General features: G+C 40.9%; 1 protein-coding gene across 8 annotated transcripts in view; it reads left to right on the forward strand.

Moving 5' to 3' along the window:
* Nucleotides 1-21,624, forward strand: part of FARS2 (phenylalanyl-tRNA synthetase 2, mitochondrial) — a 512,480-nt gene that overhangs the window by 12,333 nt on the left and 478,523 nt on the right. The gene's annotated exons all lie outside the window — the stretch shown is intronic.

Here is a 21,624-nt window from a genome sequence, read left to right on the forward strand (position 1 = left end):
TTTTAACTGGGGTTAGATGATATCTCATTGTGGTTTTGATTTGCATTTCTCTGATGATTAGTGATGTTGAGCATTTTTCATGTATCTACTGGCCATTTGTATGTCTTCATTTCAGAAATGTCTATTGAGATCTTTGGCCCAATTTTTAATCAGATTGTGTTTTTTTTATTGAGTTGTTTGTGCTCATTATATATTCTGGTTATTAATCCCTTGCCAGGTGGATGGTTTGCAAATACTTTCTCCTATTCTGTGGGAGATTCTGGGTTGTGTTTTCACTTTGTTGATTGTTTCCTTTGCTTACAGAAGCGTTTTTGCTTGATGTAATCTAATTTTTCTCTTTTTGCTTTGGTGGCCTGTACTTTTGAGGTCTTCACAAAAAATCTTTGCCCAGACCAATATCCTGGGTTGTTTCCCCAGTGTATTCTTGTAGTAGTTTCATAGTTTCAGGTCTTAGACTTAAATCTTTAATCTACTTTTATTTGATTTTTGTATATGGTGAGAGATAGGAACTTAGCATCATTTATTGAAGAGTGTTTTTTTTCCCAATGTATGTTCTTAACACCTTTGTGGAAAATAAATTGACTGTAAATGTATGGATTTATATCTGGTTCTCTATTTTATTACTAGTTATTGTTGTTAAATCCCTTACTGTACCTAATTTATAAATTAAACTTTATCATAGATATTCACGTACAGGAAAAAACATAGTAAACAGTACTTAGGGTTTCGTACGCTCCACAGTTTCAGGCATCAACTGCAGGTCTTGGAACCTCCGTAGACAAAGAGGAGCTACTGTAACTTACCTGTAAAAATTATTGAGTGACTTTGGCAGATAGTATTAGTTGGCTACCCATCAGCCATATCAACCGTACTTCTTCCCGGCCATTAGAACCCTGATTTTGTTTGGGTGGCCATGTGCCTAGTTCCTGGAAATGAATTGTAATGTGGTCTTAGGCTTCATAGTGATTGCATTCCCTCTTTACCAGATACTTGTTTGTCATAGCCAGGCATAGCCACAAGACACAGATCTGGTTAATGAGACAACAGGAAGTTGTCTGGAAGGTTTCTAGGAAAGATTTTGTTTTCTATTAAAAGATAAGTATTTGCACAAGAGGGCTTACTTGTGTCATCTTCTCCCCTGCTTGGAATGCAAGTAATACTAAAGCTTGAAGCTCAGCAGACACACATGAAGGAAAGGCCAGGAGAATATGAGATTCCAGCCTAAACATTGGCTTTTCTGAGCCATGGAATGAACCCTGGAACTGGATGCGTCTAGACTTCATGTTTTGTTAACAACTAATGTCTTTCTGTTTTCAGCCACGATTATTTAGTCTTTCTGTTTTATGCAGCTCACCATGTCTTTTTTTTTGAGACAGGGTCTTGCTCTGTCACCCCAGCTGGAGTGCAGTGGCACAGTCATGGCTCACTGCAGCCTCCAACTTCCGGGCTCAAGCAATCCTTCTGCCTCAGCCTCCCAAGTAGCTGGGACTACAGGTGCATGCCACCTCACCCAGCTAATTAAAACAAAATTGTTTTTGGTAGAAATGGGGTTTTGCTCTGTTACCCAGGCTAGTTTTAAACTTCTGGCTTCAAGCAGTCCTCCTACCTCGGCCTCCCAAAGTGTTGGGATTACAGGTGTGAGCCTGGCCCAACATATTTCAATATAGTGCCAAAAATAAAATAGAGCTTCCCCACTTCAGCCTTGCCAAAAGTCTTTATTTGGAATTTATTATATTTGTCAATTTAAGTTATTTGTTTTTGCTGGTTGCGAAGCACTGGGATATTTTCTTTCTTTTTCTTCTTAAACAGATGCATTTGTTACATGTACACAAGGCCAAGCTTTTTTGCACTGAAGGACATTTGTATATGAGGGTCCTTCTCTTGAATAATCAATATTTTCTTATACTCTTCACTCCAGTCATGACTACTCAGCTTAAATGTTACTTCTTCAGGGAATGTTCCCAACCTCAGTTTAAATTATACCCTTCTGATTTTATCATTATTTCTTATGACATCTTATTCTTTACCTTAACTTTTTATAATTTAAAATTGTACAAAGTATATCTACATAATAGAAGGTTCCTGGTTTAATGTTGAGTTCTCCCACCAGAATGTGAATTCTGTGAGGGCTGGGACCATGTCTATTTTGTTCATCACTAGAGGCATAGTGCCTACTAAGTGCTCAGTAAATCTTTGTTAAATGAGGAAATGAAGGAATATAAGCCTGAAATTTTTAGATTTCTGCATCTTTCATCCTCCTGCCCTGTCACCACCAAGAATATTAGGTAACATGAAGTGTTCAGCCACAGCACAGATTCTGTTGCATTTGTTTGGATTATATTGCTCCCTACTGGCCAGGATTTAGGTTTAGATTTTAGGCTTTTAGACTTTAATTTTGTTTGCCTCAATAGAAAATATAATGGGAGTAGCATAGTCACTTAGCATAGTATCTGAGTAAACATCCTGTCAGTTCCTTCAGAAGAGTGATACATATTTTGCATACTTTATCTCTTGGGTTACGATGTATTCTCCCAGAATTTTATATTATCTTAAGCTTTGCTGGCACTATTTTTATATATTGAAGTTAAGAGCCCCTAGTAGTGAATGTTTTTATTTTCTGCTTTTGGATAGCACTAGAAGCATGGAAATGACTATCATTTTAGCTCTGTTACTAGTCACAATCATTTAAAATTGCATTTGGAAACCCTATTTTCTTTCTGAAAAAGTAGGCTCAATGGGGGAGTTGTAAGAATTATTGACACAAGTTATTGACTTAGAATGGAGGTACTTTAAAATAAATTTTTTAGTTTCAGCATGCTGTAATTCTAGATTGTTGGTATTAGTTTTACCGTGTCTGGGAAGATTTATTGTGCATTTTTGAAATGAGTGTAAATGCTGTATATATGTGATAGTAAGGGAGAAAACTTGACTAAGATTTTGTCGATTTGGTCTCATTTCACAGCTGTATCATAGGTTTTTTCACATCATTTTAGGTAAATTACTTAACATTTAGATAATCACATAATTTATTTCCTACATCAGGACACTTGAGATCAGTGAAAGTGGGTGCTATTAAATAATTATACTGGCATGACAGGCATAAACATGAACTGTCTTGGGGATACTGAGACATATGGTCACTCTATTTGATAACAGTAATCTGTGATGACTATGTTAATCTGCATACCCTTGTGAATTGCAGGAACTAAGAATTGGAGGCTCATCAAAGAGCTTTACTTTCCCTTTATTCTTTACAGAATGGCTGCATCCTCAACACCTTCTGCCCAGAGGTGTGATTCTTCAATTGTGTGGATCACTCTGGGTCCCCAAACTGATGTGGTTCCCTGGGCAGTAGGAGACTGGGACTGTGGGTTGTTCTCTGCTTCAGGGATGAATCTCTTTGTGCAGGATTAGCTGGCTGTACTAAGCCGGGCATCCAGGAGGAGGGCATGTTGGGCTGTCCAGACACTCCCGAGGACTTGGCTGACCCCAAAGATTTCTCTCTGCCTGTCTCTTCCCATCTCTATAAATCAGGCAGCACAGGAGGAACAAACACATGTTATTGTTTTACCTTGAAGTGAAATCTACCTATTCCTCCTCAGTGCAGGCTCAGTATCTCCTGAGCCAGCCTCAGTGCATTGTGGTGTAAAGAGAAATAATTTTTTCTCCCTGTGGTGTTTAAGCCTAATTCAAATAGAAGCTGCTCTGTGATTAACTTACCTTTCTGTCATTCATTGATCAAATGGTGACTGAAGAAGAAGCTGAATGAAGGCACAGATAGCGAGTGCAGTGTCATGTCACACAAAGCTTTTGCATTTGTCAGCAGGGGCTGGTTCACAGTTTTGTTTTGTTTTTTTCTTTTCTTTTCCCAGATTAATTGTTACTTGTCACATGTAGATATTTGACTTCTTGAAAGACTTAAACCAAAACATTAAATAAAGTAGCAGCTTAGAATGGCAAAATGGTTGGTTTTTTAAACAAACTAAATTGACCTAAGAGATTTTAGAATGACTATATTTTTCAGTTACATTTTTGAGGAAAAGAAAATGGATATCAATTACAAATGGGTGGTTGCAGATACATTTTTTTAATAGTTCCAATAATACACATTTTTTTTATTTACCAGAAAAGTACAAGTTCAGCTGCAAAGAAAATGCAGTAAAACTTGGTAAAGTTAAGGAATGCCACCTTCTGAATACTCGATACATTTGTTTGTAAAGAGACGATATATCGTATCATCTCTGTAGGGCATAAAGGGTGCTGGCAATTTCAAAACTAAAATCTGTTTCTGTGTTATAGCATATTATCAGCAGTACCAGATTTACAGTGAATACATTTAAGATTTGAAAGATATTTTGGGGACTTTTGGTTCTTTATTAAATCTTTATATATCATGATTGATAATATGCAAGAACATTGGCTTTTTTTCCTTGCTCAGCATTATTCAAAAATGTTTTGCAATAAAATCCTAACACCATGTTGTCCATTTTCACTGCCCCCGACCCCTCATTTTAAGGAATATCACTGTACCCAGTCCATTTTGGATATCCTGACTTCATAAATGAGGGAAGTGTTAGCAGAGTGGATACTTAGGAGTTTGATGTCTTATATCCTGCTCCGTTTGGACTAGAACCTTAATCTTTTCAATATTTTCTCCTTAAAGTATACTTCATCTGTCATTGATCTAAATTATCATCTCACATAAAGCAGTTGACTGTTGACGTTTTCAGTTATCACAGTGTAATCCTGAAATGGGGAAGGACTGAACAGAGCCCTGAAAGATGAGAGTTCGGCTCTGGCTGTACCCTAGCTTGTGTGATCTGTGAGTAAATGACCTTTTCCTCCTTTACTTTCTTCAGTCTAAAGCAGAACTGAAATAACCTATTCTCTCCTCACCCCTAGGGACATTGCAAAGATTCAGAACATATTCTCATTAGTGCGCTTTGGTTTTCTGCAATAAGGAGGGTGTGTAGACAGAGCTTGGTATTGTTGCCACGAGTGCTGGGGTCTCATAGGAACGCTGGTTTTTGGTTGGTTGTTTTTTTAACTTGCATGGTGTTTTAATAGCAGAAGATTATGGTTTCTTCAAAATATGGTAAAACGAAGGGATTTTTACACAAAGTTTTTTACTAAAAATGACGATGTTAATGGCGTACTTTATTTGAAAGAAGCCTTATTTTTATTAGTAAAATACTTGACGTATGTTTTAATGTGTGTAGATTTAAAATACATTCCTTAACATTATTCTCCATAACTATTCAACCTCACTAGGTTTTCCTGTTTAGTTAGCAATGGTCTTTTCTTTATTAGGCTAAAAAAGAAACCCATCAAACCCTGACATGAGTCGCATGATTTCCACATTTGACTCTGAATTAATTGGGTATGAGATGCAGCCTTCCCCCTCTCCACCCCGTGTGATACACTTCAGCTCTTCCCAGCAAGAGAGGTTCTGTTTTCTCTCTCTGAAAGAAATGCAGAGAGAAAGGAAATGCCTAGATGGTTTGGCTTCCACTAAGTAGAGAGGAGGATAGAGTCTTCAGGCATCCTCAGGAGGCCTTGAGTGCACAACAAGACAGGTGGCTTCAGCGCTTGCTTGTGGCCCTACTGTCCACACTGTTCAGAGGTCGTGGTGATGTGTCTTGCAGATGCTTTGTGTAGGTCTTTGAAAGAGAACTTGAACTGAGGATGGTGTGCTGTGATGAACACAGCCAGGGATGTGAGATTAGAAAATCTTGAGGCCGGGCACAGTGGCTGATGCCTGTAACCCCAGCATTTTGGGAGGCCCAGGCGGGCGGATCATGAGGTCAGGAGATTGAGAACACCCTGGCTAACACGGTGAAACCCTGTCTCTACTAAAAATACAAAAAATTTGCCGGGCATGGTGGCATGCGCTTGTAGTCTCAGCTACTCGGGAGGCTGAGGCAGGAGAATCACTTGAACCTGGGAGGCGGAGGTTGCAGTGAGCCGATTGTACCACTGCACTCCAGCCTAGGTGACAGAGCAAGACTCCCTCTCAAAAAAAAAAAAAAAAAAGAAAAAGAAAAAAAGAAAGCAATCTTGAGTTGAAAATGCAGTGAGAAGATTGAAAGATAATAGAATGACAAGTGTATATAAATGGAGTTGAGTGAGTTGCTGAGTGTATTCGTTTGGTTATATTTCTCTCTATAAATAAATATAGAGAAAATAAAAAATATAAAATATAAATATGTGTGAGTGTGTGTGTGTGTGTGTGTGTATATATATATATTTTATATATATATAAAATAAGTAAGACGAGATCTGTAGTTGGCAACCTGGAGACCCAGGAGAGCACATGGCATAAGTTTCAGTTCAGTACCGAAGACCTGAGAACCAGGAGAGTGGATGGTGTAAGTTCTAGTCCTGGTCCAAGTTCAAAGGCAGGAGAAGGCCAGTGTCCCAGCTTGAAAGACAGGCAAAGAGAGAATTCTTTCTTACTCAGCCTTTTTTCTATTCAGGACCTCAGTGAATTGGATGAGGACCGCCACATTGGAGAGGGCAATCCGTTATACTTAAGTCTGCTGATTCAAGTGTTAATCTCATCCAGAAACATGCTCATAGACACACCACATAATGTTTAACCAAATATCTGGGCACCCCAAGGCCCAGTCATGTTGACGTAAGACTAACCGTTACACTAGGCAAAGGCATTGAAAACACCTAGTTTCCCCTTAGTCCTGTCTTTTGAAGGCTAGGGGTGTTTTTGGTCCTCTATCTATGAGCTGTCTGTGGAGCAGTGACAGTGCTGTGGCTGCATGGCAGCCAGCTACATTTCCTGGATACTGCTGCTTGAAGTCTATGTGCATTTTTTGCCCTTGGCATAAATAATGATAGCATGCCCTTAAATGGAAACTGTTCAACCTATGATGAAAATATCTTGATTACTCATATGAATAGTGGCATGGAAGAACACAGCTAGTTAAAATTCACAGTAATTCAGAAACTCATTTAAGCCTATTCTCTTCTAAGAAGTAACAAAATTAATTGCTCTTTCTGTACATGCCCACTCAGAAGTTGGTGCTTCAAGAGATGCGAAATGACAGGCAGGTGATTTAGAGGGAGAAGGAGAACTGCCTTGGATAATATATGGACTGTTGTCTAACTTCGCCATTGGAATAGATTTGGGTGTCAGTTAAATGCTTTGCTTGGTGTTTCAAGTTTAATGAGACAGCTGTAGAATAAACTAGAATCATTTTCTAGAACATACTAAGCCTTTCCCATCTGACTACCTTGATACTTCAGTTTCTTTATCTGGAAACTGTCTTTTTGAATGGCTTATCTTTTTAATCTTGATTTAAAGTTTACTTCCTCAGATAGGCCTTCCCCAGCCATTCTTTTTTTTTAATCAAAAAATAACGTCTCCTGTCCTATTTTTAGGTTTCTAATGATTCCTACTTGAGTTGTTAGGCCTTCACAGCCTCAGAAAGTATGTAGGTTTACAGTAAATTATACACTGTGTATGATTCATTTTTCAATATATTGTAGGTATATTTTAAGGTTTAGTTAAGAAGTATGTAGGGGTAGAAGATCTTATGTTTTTAGTGACATTTTATGATTTACTATTGGCATTGTATTTTCCTTCCATTTTTAATTTTTGATTTATATTATTTTAATTGTATTCTGTCAGATTGGCTGGAGCTATCCTGGACTTTAGTTTGAGGGATGACACTTTGGGGAGTAAAGATTGGGTTTACTTCGTACTCGAGTCTTCCACAATTTCCTTTGTAGGGCTAACCGTTGTCAGCAAGTATTTATGCAACTGTTGCCTTATGACTACATAGCATGTATTGGTCATAGAGTCTAAAAGCTTCTTAAACAAAGCATGGGATTTAAGAAAGAAGAATTAGCACATTAAACCTTAATAATATATAAATACTTTACAAGTGAAGGTAAGACTTAAAAAGATTTAATAGCATAAACTTTAGTAATTCATGTATTAGAGGCATCAGGTTTAAAATAAACTGCTGTTCTTTCACTTATTTTGTCTTATTCCAGTCTTTAAATTAGAAATGAAAAGAACCTGTAGTTGTTTTGTTTTTACTGTGTCAAAAAAATGCTTAAAAGTCATGTTTCATGATGGATTTTTAAAATTGTGGTAAAATATATATAACATGAAATTTACCATTTTAGCCATTTTTAAGTGTGCAGTTCAGTGGCATTAAGTACATTCACATGCTTGAGGAAAACACCACCATCATCCATTTTTCAGAACTTCATCATCCCACACTGAAACTCTGTACTCCTTAAACAACAGCTCCCCATTCTCCCACCCCCCTGCCCCTGGTAACCACTATTCTGTGAATTTGATGATATTTTAAAATTGTTGTCCACAGTGATTGTCCGAACCAATATATAGTAATGATATCTCTCTGTGTGTCTACAGGGATCACCTCCTTTAACGTGACTGTATCCTAACTAAATGCATAATTGCCTTATATTGGGAAATGGTAGACACTTCTCGAGGACCTGAAACCATTCAATTTAGTCAGCGCTCCTAGCCGTCACTAACCTTATGTGTTCACCCGGAGTCAGATCATTTTTCTCATTTAAGAAAACAATAATTCTAGAAAATGACTTTTAAGTGACAGGTGGTAAAATGGACTGTCTTGAGTATGTGCTTGATACTCTAAACTTTTTACCAGGCTCCACTGAGAAGGCAAAAAGAATCAGTAACTGTTATGTAATATTTTTAATACTTCCTAGCTTGTCAGTATAATGTCATTGTGAATGCTGTGCAACCATGCAAAATAAGTACATTTAAATGTAGGGATTCAGATGGCTTTTTAGTCATTTAATGAGCAGTAGGAATTTTTGGAATTTCAAGGAAAGTGTTACCTTGCCAGAGGACTTGCTCTGTATTGCTAGGGAGTCTCACTGCTCAGGAGACTGAGGAACAGAGCACGGCATGCAGCCTACCATTGCCATGGCTGCTTAGAAGGAAGCAGCAGCAAGCAGGCATGAGAGGCAGCCTATTTCAGGGGCTGCAAAAGAAACACACAGTCCATGGCGCTTAGGGGAGGGAGCATTAACATCCCAGGTGGACACCAGGGGAAGCGCCTGAGGTTGGTGGTGGTTTCAGTAGGTGCTGAAGGCCACGAGCCATTTTAGCTGGTGCGTATGGGGAAGGGAGACAAACATGACATGGGCATTCCTGATAAAGGAGGCCACCGGAGTTGAGGGTTAGTGGTAGGGAAAAAAAGAGCAGCTGTTCGAGTTTTGATCAGCTGGAGTGTGCGATTTAGTCCCTGGAAGAGAAAGGGGCTTGGGCCCGTGTGGAGCACTTTGATAGGCTAAGTGGAACCCTGATTTTGTGAAACTTAATAAACTGGTGCTTTAGAAAGGTGGGTGCAGGAATGGTGCCTAACGTCAAGCAGAGAAGATAAGTTATTTAAAAGGGAAAGTGGTTAAAGGCTCTTTTAATTCTCCAGGAGGAAGATGCTGAGGGTCTCTACATTATGTCCATTGTGGTGAGGGTGGAAAGGAGGGCCAAATGGCAGAGATATTGTCCAGACAGAGGCTGGCTGAACAGCAGGGATAAAGGAGAGAGTGGCCATAAAGCCTAGTGGCTTGCAATGCATATAGTATAACATTCAAGGGCCAGGCACGGTGGCTTACACCTGTAATCCCAGCAGTTTGGGAGGCTGAGGCAGGTGGATCATTTGAGGTCACGAGTTCAAGACCAGACTGGCTGACATGGTGAAACCCTGTCTCGACTAAAAATTCAAAAAAAAAATGCAGGGTATGGTGGCCCACGCCTGTAATCCCAGCATTTTGGGAGGCCGAGGCAGGCAGATCACCTAAGGTCTGAAGTTTGAGACCAGCCTGACCAATATGAAGAAACCCCGTCTCTACTAAAAATACAAAAATTAGCTGGGCATGTTGGCATGCGCCTGTAATCCCAGCTACTCAGGAGGCTGAGATAGGAGAATCACTTGAACCTGGGAGGTGGATGTTGCAGTGAGCTGAGATTGTGCCATTGCACTGCAGCCTGGGCAACAAAAGCGAAACTCCTGTCTCAAAAAAAAAAAAAAAAAAAAAAAAAAATTAGCCAGGCATCTTGGTGGGCACCTGTAGTCCTGGCTACTCGGGAGGCTGAGGCAGGAGAATTGCTTGAACCCAGGAGGTGGAGGCTGCAGTAAGCTGAGATTGTGCCACTGCACTCCAGCCTGGGCAACAGAGCGAGACTTTGTTTGAAAAAAAAAAAATTCAGAAGGCATAAATACATACAGGATGAAAAATCAGCTTCTCTCCTGTCTCTGTCCTTCAGCTCTTACCTGGTCTTAGACATTTTCTTATATATGCATGTATATGCATAAACTACATTTATATCGCATTTCTAAAAGGTGTCAGGTACCATTCACACTATTCTTGTTTTTATCCTTTAACAGTCTATCTCACAGATACCCTGTATCAATACATGTAGAGGTGCCTTATTCTTAATTTACTTAGCCAGTCCCCAATCAATAAAAATTTGTTTCCTGTCTTCAGCTTTTACAAATTGTTTAGTGAATATAATATCCTCATTCAGGCATCATTTTGCACACATACAAATAGGTATATATGTAGGTTTCAATTATTGCTTGCCGAAATAAAGGATATGTGCATTTAAAATGTTGATAGATATTGTCAAATTATCTTCTACAAAGGTTTTTACCAGCAATGCCTCTTTCTCAGACCCTTCCTGATGGTGTTATCAAACAATTTGATCTTTCCGAAACTGCACATTAAAAATACTATCTAATTGTCATTTCAATTTGCATTTCTCTCATGAATGCTATTGGGCACCTTGTTATAGCTTTCAGAGGCATTTGTAATTCATTTCGGGGGATCGTTCTGTCATTAGCTCATTCTCATTTTGCTATTCAGAGGTTGGACTTATATGGAGTGCTGGTGATGGTTTCTCATAAATCACTATTCTGGAGTTTTGGTGGATACATTAAGGCAACAGTCTTCCTATTTTATTAAAAGTTTATTTGTCTTAAGAGGGAATTTTAACTTTGGTCCAATGTCTGGGGAGCTGATGGTATGCTGTTTCTCTTTCGATCGTAGGACAAATTAGAGAAATAGATTTCCTATCTTGAATTATGGTGTGTGTGCCTGCCATCCACCACCTGCTCTGGCTGTGGTGCAGTGTTCCTTCTATGGCTTCTGGGTTCTGTTTGTTAACATTTTATTTGAGATTTCTGCATATAGATCATAAATAGTGCTCATGTTTTATATGTTATTTATCACTGGAACTACTTTTCAGAGATCACCAGTTGCCTCCTGGTGATTACATTAACACTCCCTCACCTTGTTTACCGTCTTCCATCCCCTTCCACTCATCTGTGGCATTTCACACCCTGACTAGTGTTCTCATTTCACCTTCTTGAAATGTTCTCCCTCCTCTTCTGTGATGTGAAGAGCTGAGCTCTGTGGTCCTTGGTGGGTCTTCCTCCCCTCAGCGCTTCTGTCTTCTCCCCAGAGCCTCCCTCCGTGGCCTTTCGACTCTGGTGATCACAGGCGTGGGCCTCTCTCAAGCATTGCTTAACATGTTCATCTGCATGGCCTGCCATCACCTGGAACTCAATGTGTCTGAAACAAACTCAGTCGTCACCCCCACCCCAAGTCAGCTTCTCACTCAACCTCTAACGTTTTGTTAAGGATCCTGGCTCCAGCATGTGTGGAGTGCCTTCCATGTGCCTGGCTCTAAGAAGCCAGGTAGCAAGGAGAAAAAGTGACAGCAAAGGGGGCAGGCAACAAATACAGATTTCAAGAGACTTGAAGCGAGAAAGAAAAGGCCACAGGTTGGAGAGGGAGAGGCTGACAGGAGCCTGATCTGTCTGAGGTGCAGAAGCAGTCAGGGTGAGAAGCATCAGATGCAGGGACCGAAGAGGCCAAAGGGAGCAGTGTCCAGGAGGCGACCGAGGGGAGCAGTAAGCTGGAGGAGGAGTCCAGAGGGAATAGGGGAGGAAGGCAGGATCCAGAGAGACTGATGGGGGAACACCAGCTGCCGGAGGATGAGGCCTGTGCTGAGAAGAGTGGGGTTTGGTTCTTGAGGAGAATAGACATTTTAAGTCCTCTGAACATTTTTCTTAATGTGTATTATACCTTTGTGAGCAAAATGCTGTTCTCAGCTACTTTTGAGAGACTCGTAAAGTGTGTAGGAGGACACGGAGGACCATGGGGGACTCATCTTTGCACATGGTGGGTGCTCGCAGTTATTCCTTGAATGTAAGGCTGCATCAGCAAGTGCATTCTCTCTTCAGGCAAGACTGCTTTTCAAATCTCTCCATTAGCAGTTCCATATCAGCAGCTTTAGGGCAGGTAGAGAAGGCGTTCATATCTCTTGAAATGTCAATCAAACCATTTAGGTCAAGTTTCAGTGTCTGTCTCAGTGATGTTATCTCTGTGGGTGGTAAGGGGCCATGAAGCCCAGCTAGCAGTCACCCTCAGCACTCCTGAGAGGCCTCGCGGCATTCCCTGGAATTCCTCAGTCTTGGGTGCTGCTTCTTTGCACGGGGCTTCTTCTCTCCAGTTGTTTGTCCCAATTGTTAAGAAAGTTCGTACCTGTGGAGAATATGGTTCTTCACTTTGCTCTGTCCTTCCCACCCACGGTCTCATACACCTGCCTAGAACACTTCCTCTGTTTGCATCATAACATTTCACATGTGATAGCTGTTCCCTTCTTATGTCTCTTTCTCCAGGATAAAGGTAACCTTTTTCGCTCATCTTCTAAATACTTGATTTCCAGACACTTTAATTCATAGGCTTGCATTTAGTACACTCTAAATTGAACATTGGATTGATTGTTGTCAGTGGGGTCAACACTGACCCCTTGTTCCTAGATAGAATTATAATCTGACTGTCCATGTTTCCTTATAGTATCCTGTGGTGCTTATCATAAGGGCACTAAGTTTTTACTTTTTTTTGGAGACAGAGTCTCACTTTGTCACCCAGGCTGGAGTGCAGGGGTGTGATCTTGGCTCACCTCAGCCTTGACCTTCTGGGCTCAAGTGATCCTCCTGCCTCAGCCTCCCAAGTGGCTGGGACTACAGTTGCATGTCACCATGCCCGGCTAATTTTTGTGTTATTTGTAGAGAGGGGGTTTCTCCATGTTGCCCAGACTGTTAACTCCTGGGCTGAAGTGATTTGCCTGCCTCAGTCTCCCAGACTGCTAGGATCATAGGTGTGAGCCACTGTGCCTGACCAATTTGTACTTCTATTCAGAATATAAAGTGTGTTTTCCTACCCATGCTCTATCACTCTGTATGTAGAAATAAATTACATATATGAGTGTGTGTGTATTATATACATAATTATATTCAATGCGATTTATAAAATACATGTATGATATGGGTACCAAATACATTAATACCATATAATTATGTATATAGAACATGCATAATATATACTTTATTATTATGTATGTAACACATGTTGGCATGTGTGTATGTGTGTGAGAGAGAATAGTTTCTATATGTTAAATAATTTCCACGTTAATTTTGGTGCCACTGCAGAATCTTTCTGAGAGTGAGGAACTCCTCCCGGGGCGTGTTCGCCTCTGAACCTGTAGTGTAGAAAGCCTGACCTCATCAGACCTAATACAGGAAGACTCGCTGCACTTGTGGCCCCGGGCCTGGCCGCCTGTGGAGCACAGAGCATGGCCATTGCCCCGTGGCTTGGCTCTGTTGAGGGCTGCCTGTTAGCTCCAGCTTTACTGTTAGCCTGGTTAGCTCTTTAGGTAAAGAGCCAGACTAGTTCAATTTGGTTTTGGTGTTGATTCTTTCCAAAGCAAAGCAAATTTCCCGGGTGTGATATAGTGTTGAGATTTGATTTTGCATGTTGAGCCCGAGGCATTCCTTTGCCTGACTTGGCTTCTCAGCTCTGTTTGTGGGGAACTGGGCTGTAGACATTTGCTGTGGACCTTGTGTCAGAGGTGGCAGTGGTGCTAGTGGGGAAGAGAGAAGAGAAATGGTGGAGTGGTTCGTGTTATCATCCTGTTCTAGTGCTCAGAACTGCTCACGGAGGTGTCCTCAGCCCATCCCACAGCCTGTTCCTTCCCGGCCGCACTGTTTCCTCTTTCTATCCTGATTCTCTTTTTGGCACTGAGAGTGGCCATTTTTCCGTTGCCTGTTTCCTCTTGCTCTCCCGTGTCCCTGAAATTAGCCTGCCCCTGGCCTGGTGCGAGCCCAACAAGGGGACGTTTGGGCTGCTGTTCCTTCATGCTTTCTCCCACCTCATAGCCCTTCCCCGTCCCACAGAAAGAATCTTAGAGAGTTGGCCTACTTTCTGTCGATGCTGCTCCCTTGGAGGACCTCGTAGAATGCCACAAATTCTGTATCAGAAATAGCTCTGTTTATTTGAATGGTTGGATGTCACCCTCTTCCAGAAAAACACTGTTAGTACACACGGGGAATTCCTTAAGATGCGGAGCTCTTCTTCAAGTTACTCCAGCCCCAAGTGGCTCCAGTTGTTTTTTTCAAGAGATGACTCATCTTTGTGGCCACACTTGGGAAATTTAAAGCTGTTCACTCTACTGAAGACAGAGGCTGGGGATGAGGAAAACAGTCACAGAGGCCTCTGATTATATTAAGGTAGTGCAGGTATCTGTCATGTTCTCCTGTAATATTTTCTCTTTTCCTCTCCCTTCTGTCATCTTCCTTCCTCCCAGCTGCCTTGTTCCCAGAGCCCTCCTCATATTTATCCAGGGAGTGTCACTGCATCCAACATGTTTGTTCCAATGTTGCTCGTTGGCAACGTCACAGCCAGGACTGGGTGACAAAGATCTCTTCTGGGTCTTGCTTTCCCACTGTGCTGAGTCCAGTGATCATCATTCATGTTTTGTCCAACCATCTGCCCTGAGATCTTGCTGTCTACTTCTTTTGATGTTTCTAGTCAATAGCTTGAAGTGACTTCTTCTTCTTCTTTTTTTTTAACCTCAGTAAATTATTACTGAGCATATACCCTGACCATCCTAGTCAAAAAAGAACATTACATAAGCATTGAGCCTCTCCCAAACACCAATCCCTCCTGCTTTCCAAGAGGGAATCACTATCAGAACACTTGGGATCATCACTTCTTTCTGGAGCACCTCGTTTGATACCTTATTGTGAAGTCCAGGTTGTTCTTCTCACTTGTACACTGTACAAATCACCAAATATACTTTCTAATGCTACTGAGTTTGATGAGAACTGTTCTAGAACACAGCCGTGATCTGTGGTTTTGAATATATGTGGTTGGATTCTCCCATTCATTCAACAAGTACATGTACGTGCTGGGCACTGTTGTAGGTGCTGGCAGTATGTGGAGGTGCGGACTGGGGACAAAATCCCTGCTCTCATGCAGCTTCCATTCTTCTCATGGAGCTCAAGAACATGCTCTTAAAAGACAGAGAATTAGGAAAAATACCTCTCCACTGGCTTTTTAAGACATAGGTGAGAGGAAACAGCTATTGTTCAGTCTTTGCCATCGCTTCATTGATTCTGATTTTAAGCAACCCAGTTTTTGAGTCTGTTTTCTCCATCATGAAAATGTTGCAAATTTTAGGGCTGTTGTAAACATATATAGCTGTAGATCAAGTCATTTATTCTAGGTTGAATTTCTAAGATATTCAACTCTCAACATTAGAATCATTAAGAATATTACTCCTACATTTACTACACTTTCTTCACAATCAGCATGCCCTTAGAGTGGGAGAATTTTGATGATTGATTTTAGCATTGATAACTGAAATATTTTTTAAAATGGAAGAAAATGTTAATAAAATATTTTGATGACACACTTAACATGTAACATGAATCAAATTCCAGATTTAAGCCAAAACTCAAGGGATTACATTTGAGTTTTAATGCTTAAAAGTTTGAGTACTCTATGCTTTCTACCAGTGCTCCAAAGACTGGAAATAATAGAATTGCTTGTTTATTTGCCAAATCAGGCACTGGTTTTGTTACTGGAGGAAGGTGTCCAGGTTCTTGGCGTTTTGAACAAAGAATTAGACAAAACGCACAAACAAAGCAATGAAAGAAAACCACAGATTTTGAAAGTACATGCCACAGAATGGAAAGGGGCATGAGCAAGTGGCTCAAGAGCCCAGTTACAGAATTTTCTGGGGTTTAAATACCCTCTAGAGGGTTCCCACTGGTTACTTGGTGTACACTCTGTGTAAATGAAGTAGTGGTCCACGACCAGTCTGATTGGTTGCAGAAAGGGACCAATGAGAGGCTGAAGTGAAGTTACAAAGTTACACTCCTATGCAAATGAAGACTTGGCCTGTGACCAGTCTGATTGGTTGCAGGAGGGGACCAATCAGAGGTACTTTCAATTTTTCATCTGCCACATGGAGAAGAGCAGGGAGGAGTAGCCTCTGGTTCTTTTGTTACTTGGGCATGGAAAGTTGGGGTTTTCCTTTTGATTTAGTTGTAGGAAGTCAGTGTGAATTGGCCTTAGGTTCCCTGCCTCCAAACCCTATTCTCCTGCCTCAGTTTGAATTCTTGCACCAGAGAAAATCCAAAACAGAAGGAATGCCACTCTTTTGTGTTCATGGTTCTTTTCGAAAGCTAGTTAGAGAGTGTAAAATTTTCAATATTTATATTAAATAATGGTGTTTTAAAGTGTAAAATAGTTTTGGACAGAAATAAGAAATAGCTTGCTGTGTATTACATTTCCTGAAACTACAGGAAAGTTGACTTTTGGTATATTTTGATATTCATACCCTTCAACAAAAGTCTTAAGTCAGTGACATTTTACCCCCATTTATCTGTTTTGTACCGACTACTATGGCAAGTGACTGTGTGTGTGAGGGAAACAGTAATGCTTGACAACTCATGCTTCCTGATACAGAGGTTTCTCTAGGTAGGTAGTTCACTTTTTGTACAAAGCTGGCAGGTTCTGTGGACAGAAACCATGGTATCTCACAGATTGCATTTAAGTTACCTCTGAGATTGCAAACTCCATGGCAGAAAAGATCACAGCAATTTGGGTATCTGTTTTAAATTGACAACTTAAAATGCACAATATGTTTATTTCTAAATTTTCAAAGTTAGAAAACAAGACAGCCTATATTAAATAATATAGGAGTTTTTAAAGCAGAATGTGCTAAATGTAGAAAGTAGCTCAGTTTTTCTACTTGAAGGACAAAAATTCTAGGTTGACATACTCTTATTTTGATGACCTGTGATTGGTTGATGAGCTCAACCTTAGTTGGTAGTATTTCCCTTTTATCCCCCTGGGGGTGGCTTTAAATAATTCCAGAATGGCAGCACTGTGTTAATCTTTGGTTTGTTTGTTTTGAGACAGGTTGTCACTCTGTCCCCTAAGCTGGAGTGCAGTGGCACAATCATGGGTCACTGTAGCCTCCACCTCCTTCCAGCCTTCCACCTCCCACCTCAGCTTCTCCAGTAACTGGGATCACAGGCACACACCACCATGCCCAGCTACTTTTTAACTTTTTTGTAGAGACAGGGTTTCACTATGTTGCCCTGTCTGGTCTTGAACTCCTGGACTCAAGTGATCCTCCCACCTCAGCCTCCCAGAGTGCTGGGATTACAGGTGTGAGCCACCATGCCTAGCCTGTGCTAATCTTAGAAGGAAAATTTCTTTCCAAATGTCTTCTTGAAGCATATAATGTATATAAGAATCTACCTGTATTTTTATCATTTTCATACACTTCAGAAATAGTTGTAGAAACTTTACGGTGCGATGTGCATTTACCATGAAGAACAGGCTTTGTTAGCATTTACCTAATAAGTTCCTAGTCATTTTGATTAATTCAGTCTTGTTGACATGATCTCATATAAGATCTAACCACAAGAAGCTGGTGCTTAACCTCGATCCTCTCATTTATCATTGGGATTTTAGTAGGATGCTGATTTTGAATAAGTTGAACACCTTCTAACCTTTTTTCCAAAATCCAGTGCTGCTAAAAACAGTTCTCTGAAGGTGAGGTCCTGGAGAGTTAGGCGGGAGGTGGGTGAAGAGGCTTTAGAGGCCGATGGCGATCCCAACTTCCTAAACTATCCAATTTGGGGGAAAGAATCTTCTTTGATTTTTATAATTTTTAAGAAAATGAAGTCTGAGATCTTTCTTACGAAAAATAATTATTTAGTCTTTCTGGTACTGATAATTAGTGAGAGATTTATCAATCCTTTTTACCCTTAGAATTAAATATTGAATAGCTGAGTGTGTTGGCATATGCCTATAGTCTCAGCTACTAGAGAGGCTAAGACGGGAGTCCAGGAGTTTGAGGCTAAAGTGAGCTGTGATTGAGCCACTGCATGCCAGTATGGACAACAGCAAGACCCATCTCTTAAAAAAAAAAAGAAAAAGAATTAAATATTGAATATATTTAATGAAGAATCAGGTTTCTTTATGAGTATTCATTTGTTAATTTTACAAAGATGTGCAAACTGTTGTATATACAAAGTCTAATAAGATATACTATTTTATTCCTCCAAAGAGTGCATAGTCTGTAGGGGAGACTAATAAGTCAACAATTACAATAAAAATTGATAATATGGGTGATCATTGTTAGATAGGTAGACAGATACATGCTGTGAGGTCAGAAAGAGGGTTGGTTACCTAACCCAGACAGATCGAGTCAGAGAAGGTTTTCTCGGAGTGGGGGTTGTCAGAATGAACAGGAGGTAAGCAGGTGAAGGGGCTGGGAGGCCTTTCCTTGGCTGAGGGAGCTATGTTTGTATGACACATGTGTCTGTATGGCTGATGTTTCCAGGGAGGTAGTTGATGACAAGACATGAGATTGGTCAGGTATTCAGGAAATAAATTATGAAGGCAAAAGACTTTAGATTTTTCTGAAGAGTTTTAAGCAGAAAAGTGACCTTTAAGACTTGTGTTTTAGATCATTTTGACAGCAGCCTGGAGAGCAGGCCAGAGGCATGTGTGTGAATTGGTGGCAGAGAACTACGTTTGTGTTATACTTCTGGTAATCTCAGTGAGAGATGATGAAGTCTTGAACTGTCAGCAATAGACAAAATGGAGAGATGGACAAATGCCAGAGTGATTTGGGATTTGGAAGTAATCAGGCCTGGCCCCTGACTGGATATAAGGAATTGAAGAGAAGGAAGACTAAAGGATACCTCCCAGTTTTCTGGATTGGGTACTCAGGTGGTGGTTGGTAGCATTCACCCAGGTAGTAAATGCACAAGGTGGTATTAGATTTGGTTGTGTTGAGTTTGAGGTACCTGAGGGACACCCAAGTGGAGAGGTCCTGCATAGACAGGTGCACCTGTAGCCTGGAGCTTTTAAGGGAGACTGGTGTTGGAAATACAAATATTTAAGAGACCTTGGTGTATAATTGGCAATTCAAGCCTATTATATTTGTAGGTAGATGAGACCAAAAAAGGATATGTAGTAGAGGGAGGAGAGGGCCAAAGATGGAACTCTGGGGTTATTGAGTGATAGGGATGATGGAAGATCCTTAAAGAAGATGAGTAGGAGCGTTCATGGAGGTGGGAAGGCCAGAAGAGAGGCCACAAAAACTGAGGGAAGGCACAGTTCTGAAGAGGGTGCAACCAATGTGCAACCAATGGCGGCCAATGCCGCACAGAATTCAAGTAAGAAAAGCACTGACAAGTGGCTACTGGATTGAGTAAATAGGAGGGTATTGGTGACACTGTTGGAAATAGCTCCAGTGCACTGGTAGAGCAGAATCCAGAATTCACTGGGTTGAGAGGTGAGAGGTGAATGGATAAGGAATTGTGAACAAGAAGTGTTTAGTGTTTATGGCTCAGTGCCTTCTTGGGAAAGAAGGATACAAGGCCGTGAAAGAGGGGGTTGTAGCTATGAAGGGAGAATTGTCAAGAGAGGGGATGCTTTTTGTTTTAGTAGGAGAAATTATGTGCTGAAATGAGTGAGCCATGAAGCTTTGGCCTAGGCAAGAAAGCTTCTGCTTGCATCCACATAGGATGTGAGCAGGAAAGATGGATGCTGATGCGATTAAGGTTGCAAGCATGCTAGGAGGGGAGGAGGTGGGGATGGAGGGATTATTACTTGACCATTCTGTATATCAACATTATAAAAGATGGCATTTAAAACCACAACTGGGCCATGTGATTTTTGTGGTGAAGAGACTAGCTTCACTACAAGAAATTTGGATGATTTATAAATCTCTAAACCCCAATGGGAGAAAAGTTATTATTTAATAATATCGTAGATATTCACTTTTATTTAAAGAGTCTTGTTAGAAAACAAATTAGAAACTCCATGTACCATTTTTTTTTGTTGTTGTTGTTCATCAATGAGAAGGTTTGTTTAAATTATATCCCTGTCATTGGCATTTTGGAACTTGAGGACAACAGAACTGTTACAACAGGAATTTTAGAGCCAATTTTGACCACAGTGAAGTGGCTGTGAAGGCTGAAGGCCAAGAGCATGATTGATTGGGTGATTAGAATTCTTTTTAAAGCAAATTAGAGGTGGCAGGTCTGCCACAGGTGAGAAGTACTGCAAAGAAATGAATCTCATTATCAGATAAAACTTCTTAGATCATCAAAAAAGAAGTTTAATGTTTAAACTTAAACACACACACACATACACACACAGCACGAATGACCTGCATGTGAATTCCTGTTTGTGATTATTATACAACCTAGCATCTAGCCCGATGTTCTGTATAGTTATAAATAATAAAGAGGTATGTTTTATAGTTAATTCAGGAACAGGTGCCCTAATCGTGAAATACATTTATCAGTTCAGTTTAGCCACTTATTGTATTTGGGGTCTTCTTGATGATTGAATTTGTGACTAGGCATTTGAGTTTCGGATCCTTGGTGTAAAAGGAGGTGGAGGGGAAGGAAGGAAGCCAGGACCAGTGTTTAGAAAGGGAAAAGAGGAGTAGAGGACAAAGAATGGAGAATGATGTGTATGTGGTGGTGTGTAGGGGAAACTCTCTGTGTTTTTCCTCTACTCTTCACACTACAACAATCATCAACACAGAAGAAGGCTTCTGTGGCCAAATGTGTGGGTTTTTTCCCCATACACCAAGTGGCAGGCACCCGTTGGGTGTCCTCTAATTCAGTTCTGACACTCTCTACCCAGAGATAGTGTCAGATCCCACAGGTTGAGGGCCCAGTCCCCATGACTGTCCCTCTCGCTCCCTGACAGTCACAAGTCCTGGCTTCTTGAACTTCTGACTGATGACTTCCTCTTTGGGTGTGGTTAATTTTCTGGAGAGGCTCACAGGACTCAGGGGAAAACTTATGATCACTGGTTTATTACAAAGGATATTGCAAAGGATACAGACAGAGAGACGTGCAGGGCAAGGTATGGGGGAAGGGGCGTGGAGCTTCCATGCCCTCTCTGGGTGTTCCACCCTCCAGGAACCTTTGTGTGTTCAGCTATCGGAAGCTCCCTGAACCCTTTCCCCTTGGGTTTTTATGGAAGCTTCATGACATCAGCATTCCTTCCCCCAAAGTATAGGGTGGGACTCTCTCATGGAAGGGTCTTAAGACCCACTATCAGAAAGCTGGGGGAACATACAGTCAAAGGAGGGCAGGAGGTCAGAGGCCTGCCCCTGAGGCCTAAAACATCCAACATAGCCTAACACACCCACAATAAGGGCTGTGGGAGTTATGAGCCAGGAGCTGTGGGCAAAAACCAATATACCTC

The sequence above is a fragment of the Pan paniscus genome, chromosome 5 (genome assembly GCF_029289425.2).
Source record: "Pan paniscus chromosome 5, NHGRI_mPanPan1-v2.0_pri, whole genome shotgun sequence".
Lineage (NCBI taxonomy): Eukaryota > Metazoa > Chordata > Mammalia > Primates > Hominidae > Pan > Pan paniscus.